Genomic DNA, 18,051 nt, shown 5'->3' on the forward strand with positions numbered 1-18,051 from the left:
AGGTGGCGCCACTACCGGCTCACACCGTTGGACGTCTCGAGCGCACCACCCCTGCGCGCTCCGGTGGCGGGTGTAGGTCACCTGGTCCCCTTTACATGGTAGCTGATTGTCATATCGATTGCGGGATGGAGTCTTCACATTGTAGCTGGTAAAGAAGATGTCAGTCGGTAGTCCCGGTTCCTGTATAGAGCCCCAACCCCGCTTCGGGTGAAAGGCTAGTACAGTCCCCTGCCTGACCGGGTTCCTCCTGTTGGGTTCAGTCTTTGATCTCTGTACTCTCGGTGGGTCATTTGGTTCCGTCTCCCTTCGGTTTTGCCATTGTCGAATTAAGCATTGTTTATACTGTTCCCAGGTGAGCGCAGCAATGCTGAGGCCCTCCTGCCTGGCCCGTCTGGCCTGACCCGTGGGGTGTCCCATTGGAAGGTCACCCCCTCTGAGCTCACATCTAGCGGTTCCCCCATCGTGGTTGGTAGCGGAGGCACCAGCTTCTCCATAGTGCCTGGGGTCAGTATCACTAGCTCAGCGGTGAAAACTCGGTTATTGTTGGGCTGGGGAGCGGTCACGGGAGCAGGGTCGGTCGGGGGAGCAGGAGCGCTTTCCATACCTGCGTCTGATGTGATTCCACCGATGTCGATCCGTTCTGTTGATGAGGACACTGGAATCGGCTGCAGCCCGGACCGCGGTTCCTCCAAGGCGGCCTCCTGGCATGGCTCCGCTCCCCATTGATTCGCATCGGTTGGCTCTGTGGTCGTGATAGGTGGACTCAGCTCCTCCACCGGCGGCTCCAAGGAGTTCGGGTCCTTCAGCTGCTGTGGGTTCGGGCCCGCCTCCAGCTGGTGGGGACAATCCTGGATCGCTACGTCGCCGCTCAGGGACTCGCTGGTCACCTTCGCTGTCTCAAGATCGGCAGCCGTGCATGCACCTGACTCCGCCATTTCTTCGAGGCCGGGCCCACTCTGGTCTCGGTTCTTGCCGTTGCAAGCCAGGGGGCGATTCCTCTCTATTTCTGGGCAGGTCATCATCTCGCAGCAAGAGTCGGAGGGGGCGGTCACCACTTTTGGCGCCGTTTTGATAGTCTCCGCCCATGGCACGCCCTTCTTCTTCTTCGGCGCAGCAATGGCGGCGGTTTTGGCGGGAATTTTTGGCGGCAAGTGGCAATACACAGTCTTTACAATAAGTCACAGTTCAAGCACAGTAAATCACAGTTCCAAGGCACACATGACCTGATTCTTCAGGCTTAAGTAGATCCCGTTCGTGACGCCAAGTTTGGAGCACCCCCAGACGCAGGGCCGCGGGGCACTCGGTACCGGGCCTCTCTGTCTCAGTTCTGGGGTTGTCACGGTGGCTAGACCCGGTCCGTGACCCTGCTAAGGGGCGTCCAATGAAAGTTGTAAGTGGTGGTGCGTGGTGCAAGTCGCGATGCATAACGAGGACACAGGTTTGCAGTCTCTTTACCTCTTTACTGAAGGCTTCAAGGTCCTCAATCCAGAGTACGGTTAACAGGGCTGCAAGAGACCGGCCGGTCCGATGGCACCTCCAGAGCTCCCTTTGCAGGTGGAAATCTGTGCCTACCTTCTAGCGCCTGTGTGTTGTAGTACTTCCCTGCTGAGCACCATGGGATAGTCCTCACAACTGCTGTGTCTGTTTCTGATGTTATTTCCCACAACTTATGTCTGTTCTGATCTTCTTCTCCGTCCCCCAGATGATTTGGATAGGACGCACCCGTATGACGGGAAGGCCTGGAGTTCTTCCGGGACCCTAGTGTCGCCCCTCTCCCACAGTTGCCCCCTATGTCTTCTTAGGTGATTTTAGTGAGACAGCCAACCTAAAATCAACTGTCCTGCCTCTGTTTGAAGTATTGCTTGGAGTCTAATACTTCCTCGGCGTTCTGGCCACCGGCTACGCGCCTCAGTAGGATGTTGCCTCGATCTTACAGCATGACTCCTACTGGTGTTATCTCCTTTTTGCTTTGATCTCGTTTCTCACTCTCCACAATAAACCTCGCTTCTTGTCCTTTCTTGAGATACCGCCACGATGTAGTGCAGGCGCGGTTCCTTAACGTTCTTTTCTGTTCGCTAGGCCACTGTCAGGATCCCACCCCTGACAGGGACCCCCCTGAGTCTTCCCCTGCAACACCCTCTGCCACAGATTGTTGCTTGGTTCCAACCCAGTCAGCTTTCTATCTAACTTCCTATCTAACCCCCAGTTTTACCAGATTGTGAGGAGTGGCCTAATACATAGCACCCTTAGCTCCCCCTGGAGGCCAGACTGTGAAGTGTATTGGTGTCTGTGATACCTGGTCAGGTGAACTCCTTCAGTGCCATCAGATGTACCATCACTCCCCTTAGTGGCGGAGCATCAGTACTGCAACGACCAGGACTCTGGGGCGCTGCACTTACATACTTAGGCTGAAAACTGGTTCTTGCAGCATTACATGAACACCCGATCCTTACACTATGGCTGGGAAGAACAACGAAAGCAATTGCTACCATCCACCTCTCGTGTCTCCCCTTTTCCTCATAGTTTGTAAGCTTGCGAGCAGGGCCCTCATTCCTCCTGGTATCTGTTTTGAACTGTGATTTCTGTTATGCTGTAATGTCTATTGTCTGTACAAGTCCCCTCTATAATTTGTAAAGCGCTGCGGAATATGTTGGCGCTATAGAAATAAAATTATTATTATCATCAGTTTTCCACACTTTATGCCGGATCCGTCGCTCCGGCGCGACGCCAGAATCGGCATGACGGCAAAAACCTGATGTGTGAAAGTAGCCTGAGGATAATACACCAACCCCAGTTACAGGGAAAATAGGATGAAAATAACAATATTTCAATATTTAATTTCTCCCCAAAGGTCTTTTATGACCTTACACTGGGGAACAATGTAAAAAATAATGAAAAATAAAGAAATAAATAAAAGGTAACAAAATAAATAAAAACGCCACTTTCAATCCCAATTGCTGTTACTAGTACCACCCTGTGTCCAATATATAGAAATATTTATTACAGAAGGGAGAGGAGTAAAATGCAGACTGTGAGCCTTCGCGGGCAGGGTCCTGTCTCCTTCTGTACCTGTGTGTGCCTTGTTTTACTCATGTCTATTGTACTGGTCTATATTTGCCCCGTTCACATGTAATGCGCCATGGAATAAATAGCGCTATAAAAATGTATAATAATATATATATATATATTATAATATAGCTGTTAGTGGTCCAGGGCGGTCATAGAAAAATGGGAAAGACAGACACTTCATTTCTCTCCACCGATATTGTCCGATATCAGGAAGAGAAATAAAAAGGAGACCATGACAGTGACATAGAAATGACGCCCCTAGAATCTTGAGGAAAAACGCAACAATTACTTCAATATTTGAACTAGAAACAATGTCCTAGCTCTTAAAACCGCACGTATGGAAACTACCTCCCCCCACAAACGTGCCAGGTCAGGAGAGGGGGGTAAATGGCCCGGTCTTGAGGTCTTGAAATGGTTAATGATATGTTTTCAGAAAAATAAATAACTATTGCACGGAAATGTAAAAAAAGATCATCTTGTCATAAGGGTCAAAACTGGCTTCAAGCAGCAAGGGGTTAAATAATAATAATAATAATAATAATAATAATAATAATAATACATCCCTTACATTACATGTAATATGTAAAGCAGGCAATAATGAGTCACACAGTCCGGGATCACTACAACGTGTCTGCTGGAAAACGCATACCGCTAAGTTTGGCTCAGACAGGCTTCCGTAGCGCTGGTGATCACTCGTCGCGGAGCCGCCGGGAGACGTTGTGATGTACCTAAGATACGGATTGTTTGACTTTCTGAGTGTTCATAGACAGTTCTGCTGGGTGTCATGTGATCTGCATCCAGTGACCTGCAGCTGAGCAGCCGGGGCCGGTGAGTGCGCCCATGTTATTAATGTCGTGTGCTTCATTCTGCGTCACGTGTCACAATGACCGTTTAACCGGTGGCTAATAATCTGCAAGTAGTGATGAGCGGTGCCCGGCTTCCCATGGGCGAGAAGGGTGTGATTACCGGCCGGTGGAATGCCGAGCCGCTGACGCTGTACTGTTACTATAGCAACCCCCTGGCCTCCAGGCTCTGCCCTGTGATGTGACCCATAGACTCCTGTCAGATACACTGGGTGTCTAATCCAGGTTACATGCCAGATATATGACTAAAGGAAACCCGATTCACTACTGTTCTGCAGCTGTCACCCAGAATTCAGGAGAACCCCTGCACACAGGGTACTTGTCCCGCACACAGGGTACATGGTCCGCACGCAGGATACTTGTCCCGCACGCAGGATACTTGTCCCGCACACAGGGTACATGGTCCGCACACAGGGTACCTGGTCCGCACACAGGGTACGTGTCCCGCACACAGGATACGTGTCCCGCACACAGGGTACGTGTCCCGCACACAGGGTACCTGGTCCGCACACAGGGTACGTGTCCCGCACACAGGGTACATGTCCCGCACACAGGGTACGTGTCCCGCACGCAGGGTACGTGTCCCGCACACAGGGTACGTGTCCCGCACACAGGGTACGTGGTCCGCACACAGGGTACCTGGTCCGCACACAGGGTACGTGTCCCGCACACAGGATACGTGTCCCGCACACAGGGTACGTGTCCCGCACACAGGGTACATGGTCCGCACACAGGGTACGTGTCCCGCACGCAGGGTACGTGTCCCGCACACAGGATACGTGTCCCGCACACAGGGTACATGGTCCGCACACAGGGTACGTGTCCTGCACACAGGACACATGGTCCGCACGCAGGGTACATGGACTGCACACAGGATACGTGTCCCGCACACAGGGTACATGGTCCGCACACAGGGTACGTGTCCCGCACACAGGGTACGTGTCCCGCACACAGGGTACATGGTCCGCACGCAGGATACGTGTCCCGCACACAGGGTACGTGTCCCGCACACAGGGCACATGGTCCGCACGCAGGGTACATGGTCTGCACACAGGATACGTGTCCCGCACACAGGGTACATGGTCCGCACACAGGGTACGTGTCCTGCACACAGGGTACTTGTCCCACACACAGGGCACATGGTCCGCACACAGGGTACGTGTCCCGCACGCAGGGTACGTGTCCCGCACACAGGGTACGTGTCCCGCACACAGGGTACATGGTCCGCACACAGGGTACCTGGTCCGCACACAGGGTACGTGTCCCGCACACAGGATACGTGTCCCGCACACAGGGTACGTGTCCCGCACACAGGGTACATGGTCCGCACACAGGGTACGTGTCCCGCACGCAGGGTACGTGTCCCGCACACAGGATACGTGTCCCGCACACAGGGTACATGGTCCGCACACAGGGTACGTGTCCCGCACACAGGACACATGGTCCGCACACAGGATACGTGTCCCGCACACAGGGTACATGGTCCGCACACAGGGTACGTGTCCCGCACACAGGGTACGTGTCCCGCACACAGGGTACATGGTCCGCACGCAGGATACGTGTCCCGCACACAGGGTACGTGTCCCGCACACAGGGTACGTGTCCCGCACGCAGGATACGTGTCCCGCACACAGGGTACTTGTCCCGCACACAGGGCACATGGTCCGCACGCAGGGTACATGGTCTGCACACAGGATACGTGTCCCGCACACAGGGTACATGGTCCGCACACAGGGTACGTGTCCTGCACACAGGGTACTTGTCCCACACACAGGGCACATGGTCCGCACACAGGGTACGTGTCCCGGACACAGGGCACATGGTCCGCACGCAGGATACGTGTCCCGCACACAGGGTACTTGTCCCGCACACAGGGTACTTGTCCCGCACACAGGGTACTTGTCCCGCACACAGGGTACTTGTCCCATACACAGGGCACATGGTCCACACGCAGGGTACATGGTCTGCACGCAGGATACGTGTCCCGCACACAGGGTACATGGTCTGCATGCAGGATACGTATCCCGCACACAGGATATTTGGCCCGCACACAGGGTACATGGCCCGCACACAGGGTACATGGCCCGCACACAGGGTACGTGTCCCGCACACAGGATACGTGTCCCGCACACAGGGTACATGGCCCGCACACAGGTACGTGTCCCACACACAGGGTACATGATCCGCACGCAGGGTAATTGTCCCGCACACAGGGTACTTGTCCCGTACAGAGGGTACATGATCCGCACGCAGGGTACTTGTCCCGCACAGAGGGTACATGGTCCGCACGCAGGATACGTGTCCCGCACACAGGGTATATGGCCCGCACACAGGGTACATGGCCCGCACACAGGGTACATGGCCCGTACACAGGGTACATGGCCCGCACACAGGGTACATGGCCCGCACACAGGGTACGTGGGCCGCACACAGGGTAATTGTCCCCCACACAGGGTACTTGTCCCGCACACAGGGTACGTGTCCCGCACACAGGGTACGTGTCCCACACACAGGGTACGTGTCCCGCGCAGAGGGTACATGGCCCACACATAGGGTACTTGTCCCGCACACAGTGTACTTGTCCCGCACACAGGGTAGGTGTCCCGCACACAGGGTGCGTGTCCCGCACACAGGGTACTTGGCCTGCACACAGGGTATGTGTCCCGCACACAGAGCATATGTCCCGCACAGAGGGTACATGTCCCGCACAATATATACTGTACACAGGGTATATGTCCTGCACAATATATATGGCACACAGTGTATATGTCCTGCACAATATATACTGCGCACAGTGTATATGTCCTGCACCCAGCCTTTCATGTGCTAGCCAGAGGTACCCTGACTGCCATTAGGTACTGGGATGAGATCCTCAGACCCGTTGTGAGACCATATGCAGGTGCAGTGGGCCTTGGTTTCCTTCTGATGCATGACAATGCTAGACCTCATGTGGCTGAAGTGTGTCAGCAGTTCCTGCATGATGAGGGCATTGATGCTATGGACTGGCCTGCCTGTTCCCCTGATCTGAATCAAATCAAGCACATCTGAGACATGATGTCTCGTGCCATCGACCAATGCTGTGTTGCACCACAGACTGTCCAAGATTTGACTGATGCTTTAATCCAGGTGTGGGAGGAGATTCCTCAGGAGAATGTCCACCGCCTCACCAAGAGCATGCCCAGGCTTCGTAGGGATGTCATACAGGCACGTGGAGGCCACACACACTACTGAGCATCATTTCCACTGAAGTTGCATCAGCCTGAAATTTGATTTTTTCCTTTGATTTTGAGTATCATTCCAAGTCCAGACCTCCATGGGATATTAATTTTGATTTACAGTGATCATTTTTATGTTTTATTGTTCTCAACGCTTTGCACTATGTAATGAATAAAGATTTGCAACTGGACTATTTCATTCAGTGATATCTAGGATGTGGTATTTTAGTGTTACCTTTATTTTTTGAGCAGTGTGTATGTCTATAACATATAATTTGTATGTTCTGTAGATTACATGTTATATACTGTGTATATATATGTTCTGAAGATCCCTGGGTTATATATACAGTGCCTTAATTTCATCTCTAAAAGGCCTAAAGTTGAAGATGACACATTTCCTTTGTATTTTAGGCAAAAAAGTATATATTTTCATCTTTTAAATTTTAAAAATGACATAAAAGAAACTGGGCCAATGCAAAAAGTTGGGCACCCTGCATGGTTAGTACCTATTACAGTGTGGATCCATTGTACCAGGACATGATGTTTAAGTGTTTTCTTTTTGTTATTGTAGTGTAGAAGGGGTCATGCTGTTTTTTTTTTTTGTGTTGGGGTATAAAATATGGCAGGCTATAAAATGTATTCTTTAGTGGTGGCCGTGCGCGTCGCGTTGCGGTTTGCTGTGCCCTGGTGTGTATTGGCGTCTCTCGGCCCTGTGTGTGCGCTCCGGGTGCTTTTTCGCTCCCGGCGCTTTTTCGCTCCCGGCGCATGCGCACTTGGCATGACGCCGAGCTCCACGGCTAAGACCTGGCGGATGCAATGCGCACGCGCCAAGAGTGCCGCCGTGATTCGCAGGCAAATACCACATGACCGGGGTCATCGGGTTATTTTAAGGTCCTTTTGCCACCAAATGATCATCCCCTTGAGGAAGCGGCACGGCGCTGCCGCGAAACGTGCGTCGGGGTCCATTCTCCGGCTGTTCCTCCACCTCGCCCCCGTTATTGGTAAGACCTGGACTTATACCTATCCCCTATTTATTTGTCATGGGATAGAGTTACATTTTGGGATATTTGTGTGGGGTATTGGTATTTGGGACCAGGGCCAGGTCCATTGTGACCATTGCTGCGTAGCATTCGACTAAATGTGATTATGGTTTTTTTTTTTATGCTCTCCTTTGTGGGGGCACCATTTCAGTATGGGGGGGTGGGGCCTTCAGTATTTCTTGTCATTTTTCGTGCATGTAACTATATAATGTTATTGAATTTCACGTTTTATTATGGACTATTTATAAAATAAAATTTTGATATTTTGTTCATCGATGCTCCGTATTTTCTCCTTTTCTAAATATGGTTAGTACCTAGTAGCACCCCTTTTTGCAAGTATCACAGCTTGTCGCTTTTCGTAGCCAGCCAATAGTCTTTCAATTCTTCTTTGAGGGATTTTCATTCATTCTTCTTTGGAAAATTCTTTCCGTTTTGTGAGATTCCTGGGTCGTCTTGTATGCACTGCTATTTTGAAGTCTATCCACAGATTTTCAATGATGTTCAGGTCAGGGGACTGTGAGGGCATTGTAAAACCTTCAGATTGCATTTTTGAGGTAGTGTATTGTGGATTTTGACGTGTTTAGGATCATTATCCATTTGTAAAAGCCATCCTTTTTTCAACTTCAGCTTTTTTTTGCAGATGGTGTTATGTTTGCATCAAGAATTTGTTGAAATTTAATTGAATCCATTCTTTCCTCTTCCTGCAAAATGTTCCCCGTGCCATTGGCTGCAACACAACCCCAAAGCATGATTGATCCACCTCATATTTAACTCCTTTCTGACATCAGACGTACTATCTTGTCGAGGTGACCTGTGCCCATATGACCATCAATGGGATAGTACGTCATATGCGATCAGCCGCGCTCACGGGGGAGCGCGGCCGGGTGTCAGCTGATTATCACAGCTGATATCTGGCACTATGTGCCAGGAGCGGTCACGGACTGCTCCCGGCACTTTAACCCCCGGAACACTGTGATCAAACAAGATCGCAGCGTTCCGGTGGCATAGGGAAGTATCGCACAGGGAGGGGGCTCCCTGCGTGCTTCCCTGAGACCCTCAGAACAACGCGATATGATCGCGTTGTTCCAAGGGTCTCCTCCTGTCTCCTCCCAGCAGGCCCCCGGATCCAAGATGGGCGCGGGATCCAGCAGGGAGGTGGCTTGTCAGTGCCTGCTGAGAGCAGGCGCCAGCAAGCCTTCCGCACTGCCTGTCAGATTGCTGATCTGCACAGTGCTCAGCGATCTGACACTATATAGTGATGTCCCACCCTGGGACAATGTAAAAAAGTTAAAAAAAATAAATATTACACTGTGTAAAAATATTTTTTTTTAAATTCCTAAATAAAGAAAAAAAATATATATATTGTTCCAATAAATACATTTCTTTATGTAAATAAAAAAAAACAGAAGTACACATATTTAGTATCGCCGCATCCGTAACGAACCGACCTATAAAACTGTCCCACTAGTTAACCCCTTAAGTGAACACCGTAAAAAAAAAAAAGAGGCAAAAAACAATGCTTTATCATCATACCGCCGACCAAAAAGTGGAATAACACGCGATCAAAAAGATGGATATAAATAAACATGGTACCGCTGAAAGCGTCATCTTGTCCCGCAAAAAAAGCGCCGCCATACAGCGTCATCAGCGAAAAATAAAAAAGTTATAGCCCTCAGAATAAAGCGATGCAAAAATAATTATTTTTTATATAAAATAGTTTTTATTGTATAAAAGTGCCAAAACATTTAAAATTATATAAATGAGGTATCGCTCATTTGAAAAAGTAAAATGCATTTTACTTTTGCATTGAAAAAGTAAAATGGTGTTTGTTCCCTTCCGAGCTCTGCCATGCACCCAAACAGTGGTTCCCCCCCACATATGGGGTATCAGCATACTGAGGACAAATTGGACAACAACTTTTGGGATCCAATTTCTCCTGTTACTTTTGGGAAAATACGAAACTGGGGGCTAAAAATCATTTTTGTGGAAGAAAAAGATTTTTTATTTTCATGGCTCTGCGTTATAAAGTTTAGCAAAACACTTGGGGGTTCAAAGTCCTCACAGCACATCTAGATAAGTTCCTTGGGGGGTCTAGTTTCCAATATGGGGTCACTTTTGGGGGGTTTCTACTGTTTAGGTACAACAGGGGCTCTGCAAATGCAACGTGACGCCCGCAGACCATTCCATCAAAGTCTGCATTTCAAAACACCACTTTTTCCCTTCCGCGCCCCAACGTGTGCCCAAACAGTTGTTTTCTCCCACATATGGGGTATCGGCGTACTCAGGACAAATTGCACAAAAAGTTTTGGGGTCCAATTTCTCCGGATACCCTTGGGAAAATACAAAATTGGGGGCTAAAAGATCATTTTTGTGGAAAAAAAAGGATTTTGTAATTTTCACGACTCTACGTTATAAACTTTAGTAAAACAATTGGGGGTTCAAAGTGCCCACCACACATCTAGATACGTTCCTTAGGTGGTCTAGTTTCCAAAATGGTGTCACTTGTGGGGAGGTTGGGGGTGTGGTTAGGATTGGGATTAGGGTTAGGCATGTGTTGGGGTTAGGGTTGGAGTTAGAATTGGGGGGATTTCCACTGTTTAGGCACATCAGTGTCTCTCCAAATGCGACTTGGCGTCTGATCTCAATTCCAGCCAATTCTGCGTTGAAAAAGTCAAACGGTGCTCTTTCCCTTCCGAGCTCTGCCATGCTCCCAAACAGTGGTTTACCCCCACATATGGGGTATCAGCGTACTCAGGACAAATTGCACTACAAATTTTGTGGTCCAATTTCTCCTGTTACCCTTGGTTAAATAAAACAAATTGGATCTGAAGTAATTTTTTTGTGAAAAAAAAGTTAAATGTTCATTTTTTTTTTTATTTTTTTTAAACATTCCAAAAGTTCCTGTGAAGCACCTGAAGGGTTAATAAACTTCTTAAATGTGGTTTTGAGCACCTTGAGGGGTGACGTTTTTAGAATCGTGCCACTTTTTGGTATTTTCTATCATATAGACCCCTTAAAGTGACTTCAGATGTGATGTGGTTCTTAAAATAAAAATGGTGTTGTAAAAATGAGAAATCGCTGTTCAACTTTTAACCCTTATAACTCCCTAACAAAAAAAAATGTGGTTCCAAAATTGTGCTGATGTAAAGTAGACATGTGGGAAATGTTACTTATTAAGTATTTTGTGTGACATATCTCTGTGATTTAAGGGCATGACAAATCAAAGTTGGAAAATTGTGAAATTTTTTCACAAATAAACGCAAGTAATATCAAAGAAATTTTAACACTATCATGAAGTACAATATATCTCGAGAAAACATTGTCAGAATCACCGGGATCCGTTGCAGCGTTCCAGAGTTTTTAAGCTCATAAAGGGACAGTGGTCAGAATTGTAAAAATTGGCCTGGTCATTAACGTGCAAATCACCCTTGGGGGTAAAGGGGTTAATGGCTGGCAAGATGTTTTTTTCCTGAAATTCTGTGCACTTTTTTCTCCACACATACCTTTGATCAATGTGGCCAAAGAGTTCTATTTTAACCTCATCAATCCACAGAACTTGTTTCCAAAATGCAACATTCTGGTTTAGATGTTCTTTTGCATATTTCTAATGCTACATTTTATGGTGAAGACGCAGGACAGATTTTATTCTGATGACTCTTCCTTGAAGGCCATATTTGTGCAGGCATCTCTGAACAGTAGAACAATGTATCATAAGTCCATAGTCTGCTAAATCATTCTGAATGTCTCTTGCGGTCAAGTGGGGGTTCTGATTTGCCTCTCTTGCAATCCTACGAGCAGCTCTCACTGAAATTTTGCTTGGTCTTCCACTCCTTATCCTGACCTCCACTGTTCCTGTTAACTGCCATTTTGTTATTATATTTCGAATTGATGAAAGGGCAACTTGAAAACGCTTTTCTATCTTCTTATAGCCTTCTTTTGCTTTGTGGGCTGCCACCAATTTTCATTTTCAGAGTTCTAGGCAGCTTCTTAGAAGAACCCATGGCTGCAGTTTTTTGGCACAAGGTTAGAGGAGGCTAGGTTTTTATAAAGCTGGAAAGTTTTCATCACCTGGAATTACCTAACGATGATAGTGAACAAGCCATTACCCTAACAGGCTAATTAATGTCCGAAACCTTGGTCAAAGTTATCTAAGCACGCAAATCTCCGAGGGTGCTCACACTTTTGTATCTGCCCAATTTCTTTTTGTTATTTTTAAAATGAAAAAATAAAGACAATATATATACAGTGGGGCAAAAAAGTATTTAGTCAGTCAGCAATAGTGCAAGTTCCACCACTTAAAAAGATGAGAGGCGTCTGTAATTTACATCATAGGTAGACCTCAACTATGGGAGACAAACTGAGAAAAAAAAATCCAGAAAATCACATTGTCTGTTTTTTTATCATTTTATTTGCATTTTATGGTGGAAAATAAGTATTTGGTCAGAAACAAACATTCAAGATTTCTGGCTCTCACAGACCTGTAACTTCTTCTTTAAGAGTCTCCTCTTTCCTCCACTCATTACCTGTAGTAATGGCACCTGTTTAAACTTGTTATCAGTATAAAAAGACACCTGTGCACACCCTCAAACAGTCTGACTCCAAACTCCACTATGGTGAAGACCAAAGAGCTGTCAAAGGACACCAGAAACAAAATTGTAGCCCTGCACCAGGATGGGAAGACTGAATCTGCAATAGCCAACCAGCTTGGAGTGAAGAAATCAACAGTGGGAGCAATAATTAGAAAATGGAAGACATTCAAGACCACTGATAATCTCCCTCGATCTGGGGCTCCACGCAAAATCCCACCCCGTGGGGTCAGAATGATCACAAGAACGGTGAGCAAAAACCCCAGAACCATGCGGGGGGACCTAGTGAATGAACTGCAGAGAGCTGGGACCAATGTAACAAGGCCTACCATAAGTAACACACTACGCCACCATGGACTCAGATCCTGCAGTGCCAGACGTGTCCCACTGCTTAAGCCAGTACATGTCCGGGCCCGTCTGAAGTTTGCTAGAGAGCATTTGGATGATCCAGAGGAGTTTTGGGAGAATGTCCTATGGTCTGATGAAACCAAACTGGAACTGTTTGGTAGAAACACAACTTGTCGTGTTTGGAGGAAAAAGAATACTGAGTTGCATCCATCAAACACCATACCTACTGTAAAGCATGGTGGTGGAAACACCATGCTTTGGGGCTGTTTCTCTGCAAAGGGGCCAGGACGACTGATCCGGGTACATGAAAGAATGAATGGGGCCATGTTTCGTGAGATTTTGAGTGCAAACCTCCTTCCATCAGCAAGGGCATTGAAGATGAAACGTGGCTGGGTCTTTCAACATGACAATGATCCAAAGCACACCGCCAGGGCAACGAAGGAGTGGCTTCGTAAGAAGCATTTCAAGGCCCTGGAGTGGCCTAGCCAGTCTCCAGATCTCAACCCTATAGAAAACCTTTGGAGGGAGTTGAAAGTCCGTGTTGCCAAGCGAAAAGCCAAAAACATCACTGCTCTAGAGGAGATCTGCATGGAGGAATGGGCCAACATACCAACAACAGTGTGTGGCAACCTTGTGAAGACTTACAGAAAACGTTTGACCTCTGTCATTGCCAACAAAGGATAGATTACAAAGTATTGAGATGAAATTTTGTTTCTGACCAAATACTTATTTTCCACCATAAAATGCAAATAAAATGATTAAAAAACAGACAATGTGATTTTCTGGATTTTTTTTTCTCAGTTTGTCTCCCATAGTTGAGGTCTACCTATGATGTAAATTACAGACGCCTCTCATCTTTTTAAGTGGTGGAACTTGCACTATTGCTGACTGACTAAATACTTTTTTGCCCCACTGTATATATATATATATATATATATATATATATATATATATATATATATATATATATATATATATATATATATATATATATATACAGTGTTCCAAATTATTATGCAAATTGGATTTAAGTGTGATAAAGATTTAATTGTTTTGTTTTTCAAATAAACTCGTGGATGGTATTGTGTCTCAGGGCTCAATGGATCACTGAAATCAATCTTAAACACATGTGATAATTGGTTTTCCAGGTGATTCTAATTAAAGGAAAACTACTTAAAAATGATGTTCCACATTATTAAGCAGGTCACAGTTTTCAAGTAACATGGGAAAGAAAAAGAATCTCTCTGCTGCTGAAAAGCATCAAATAGTGCAATGCCTTGGTGAAGGGATGAAAACATTAGAAATTTTCCAAAAACATAAGCTTGATCGTCGTACTGTTAAGAGATTTGTGGCTGTATCTGAGCACAAATGTTTGTGCTGATAAAGGCATAATGAGGAAGATTTCTGCCAGGCAAGTTCATCGGATTAAGAGAGCAGCTGCTAAAAAGCCATTACAAAGCAGCAAACAGATATTTGAAGCTGCTGGTGCCTCTGGAGTCCCTCAAACCTTAAGATGTAGGCTCCTTCAAAGGCTTGCTGTGGTGCATAAACCTACTATTCGGCCACCCTTAAACAGTGTTCACAAGCAGAAATGGTTGCATTGGGCCCACACATGCATGAAGACTAATTTCCAAACAGTCTTGTTTACTGATAAGTATTGAGCAACCCTGGATGGTCCAGATGGATGGAGTAGTGGATGGTTGGTGGATGGCCACCATGTCCCAACAAGGCTGCAACGTCAGCGAGGAGGTGGAGGAGTCATGTTTTGGGCCAGAATCATGGGAAACAACTGGTAAGGCACTTTAAGGTTCCTGAAGGTGTGAAAATGACCTCTACAAAGTATATAGAGTTTCTGACTGACAACTTTCTTCTATGGTCTAAAAAGCAGAAACGTGCCTTCAGGAGCAAAATCATCTTCATGCTGACAATGCACCATCTCATGCTGCAAAGAATACCTCTGAGTCATTGGCTGCTATGGGCATAAAAGGAGATAAACTCATGGTGTGGCCACCATCTTCCCCTGACCTCAACCCTATAGAGAACCTTTGGAGTATCATCAAACAAAAGATCTATGAGGGTGGCGGGCAGTTAACATCCAAACAGCAGCTCTGGGAGGCTATTCCAACTTCATGCAAAGAAATACAAGCAGAAACTCTCCAAAAACTCACAAGTTCAATGGATGCAAGAATTGTGAAGGTGACATCAAAGAAGGGTCCTATGTTAACATGTAACTTGGCCTGTTGGGATGTTTTGGCGTTAAATCGCTTTTTTGTTCAGTGAATGTGACCTCCTAATGCTGCAAATTCCACAAATGAGCATTTTCAGTTCTTTAAAACATATCAAATGTTTAGAAATTCTACTGTGCATAATAATTTGGAACAGTGCATTTTGAGTTTTTATTCATTTTGGAGATTATACTGTTATCATTGGGAGGTTTCTTCAATAAAATTCGATGTATAATCTAACGGGTGATGACTTTTATTAGACTGACTGTCATTTGCACAGACCATTTAGGAAAATCTGATAAAAATGTAATTTGCATAATAATTTGGAACATAGTGTGTATATATATATATATATATATATATATATATATATATATATATATATATATATATATATATATATATATAGATTTTTTTTATTTGCCTAAAACACAAAGGAAATTTCATCTTTAACTTTAGGCTTTTTAGAGATCGTTTCATCTTCAACTTGCTTAACTGTTCATAATGACAGTAATTTTAGCCAGGGGTGCTCAAACTTTTACATGCCACTGTGTATACAGTATAACGTGATCAGCAGAACATACCAAATATATATTATATAATATACATATATATTAGGGCTGGCGGAACGCACCAAATAATAAGGATGGCATAAGATGCATTCGCAGCCCGGGGTCCACCGTGCAGAGATTACCCCCGCTGCTCTGTAATGGCGGACAGTATATGGCAGCATAATGTGAACACACACGGGTTAGCTTCACCCCCTATGTAAGGAAGCGAACCCTGTTGTGTCACAGGGCCGCAATACCGCAGAGTGAATGCTAGTACTGGGTCACAGGACTCTACCCCAAGGACACAGGGTTAGAGTCCCTCTAGACCACTAGCGCTCGGCGCCGCAACTGCGGTGCCAGGGAAAAACCTAATGATTTACCGCACTGAGTGCATACAGCGCCGCTCTGGCGGACGCCACTAACCACCCTAACTAGGGCCAGGAAAGCGCACCAGTTGCGCAAGGCGCCGCACTGGCGGTCACTGCTAATTGATGCTGTGTACTCGTGCCTAGTGCTGGATGGCACAGTCTGGCGCTAGCTAGCTCAATCACCCAAGTACATTCAACAACACTAGGGATGGGTATGATTAAGGAGCTTTTACCAGATTCAGTCACACATCCACACACACACACACGATTTCTGATTTATACTAGCGCATGGTCGAGCGGCCATGCAAACCTTTTATATCTGTGGCCTTTCAGGAGCTTCCTAGTGCTCCAAAAGGAGCTGATACAGGACCTAGGCATGTGACCCCCGACCACCAATGAGAGGTCGTCCCGTGGGCATGCTCAGTAGAAGAAAAGCAGGACTTAGTCCTCGGTACGTCTGCTCGCCGCTGGCCACAAAGGCCGAGCTTGGAATGGCAGCTGTAACCAAATGCACAGTATCTGCTTGAGCCAGACGCTGGGACCGACGTCTCTGCTGAGCAGGCTCCACTGTGGCTGAAGGAGAATGGGAGACCGCAGTGGACATGATTCGAGATTCCCCCTGTGCAGCGTGGGAATTCGACACCTAACATTACCCCCCCTCCTTGGGCCTCGCTACGCTCGAAGGCAACAATGAGCTGCGGAGCCTGAATGTGCTCTACAGGCTCCTAGAACCTGTTCTCTGGGCCAGAGGCGTAGCTAGGGTTTTGGTTCAGGGGGGGCGAAACTTCTGAGTGGGCCCCTAACCAGGTAACCTTGATTACAACTCGGTGACGCGCCCTAATATTGGATGTAGGAGAACAGTAACAGCGCGGTCATCTGCTGACGAAGATATAACGACCAACCTAAATATTACCGCCATATGGTCAGTGGTAGATACCAGCCATACAGAACATATAACAGATCACTGCACAGTTACAGATAATGACTTACCGCTGATGTTCTCTGATGGAATCATTCATTTTTCCCGTCTTTTCCATCTGGCCCAGACCGACATGGCAACTTCTTCCAGCTACAACTCATCTGCAGAGAATACAACAAAGACACATTTTACATCTCATGTTCCAGTCCCATCACCATCTATTCCCAACCTGCACAAACTCCTCATCCTGGTGATACCCCAATACTGAGCCGCAGCTGCCGTATGTGTCCCTATTACTGTACCTGATACCCCAATACTGAGCTGCTGCTGCCGTATGTGTCCCTATTACTCCACCTCATACCCCAATACTGAGCCACTGCTGCCACATGTGTCCTTATTACTGCCCCTGATACCCCAATACTGAGCCGCTGCTGCCGTATATGTCCCTATTAATGCACCTGATACCCGAATACTGAGCCGCTGCTGCCGTATGTGTCCCTATTACTACACCTGATACCCCAATACTGAGCCGCTGCTGCCGTATGTGTCCCTACTACTGCCCCTAATACCCCAATACTGAGCCGCTGCTGCCGTATGTGTCCCTATTACTGTACCTGATACGGCAGCAGCGGCTCAGCATTGGGGTATCAGGTACAGTAATAGGGTCACATACGGCAGCAGCGGCTCAGCATTGGGGTATGTGACCCTATTACTGTACCTGATACCTCAATACTGAGCCGCTGCTGCTATGTGTCCTTATTACTGCCCCTGATACCCCAATACTGAGCCACTGCTGCCGTATGTGTCCGTATTACTACACCTGATACCCCAATACTGAGCCGCTGCTGCCGTATGTGTCCCTATTAC

The 18,051-nt window shown here is 47.0% G+C and overlaps 1 protein-coding gene across 1 annotated transcript in view; it reads left to right on the forward strand.

Moving 5' to 3' along the window:
- The first annotated feature begins 3,684 nt into the window (after positions 1–3,684).
- TBC1D32 (TBC1 domain family member 32) overlaps positions 3,685–18,051 on the forward strand; it is a 151,283-nt gene continuing 136,916 nt past the window's right edge. Inside the window, exon 1 of the mRNA XM_077295932.1 lies at positions 3,685–3,897. The gene's annotated coding sequence lies outside the window, so the exon portion shown is untranslated. The remainder of the gene's footprint in view (positions 3,898–18,051) is intronic.

Source organism: Ranitomeya variabilis, chromosome 3 (genome assembly GCF_051348905.1).
Source record: "Ranitomeya variabilis isolate aRanVar5 chromosome 3, aRanVar5.hap1, whole genome shotgun sequence".
NCBI classification, from domain to species: domain Eukaryota; kingdom Metazoa; phylum Chordata; class Amphibia; order Anura; family Dendrobatidae; genus Ranitomeya; species Ranitomeya variabilis.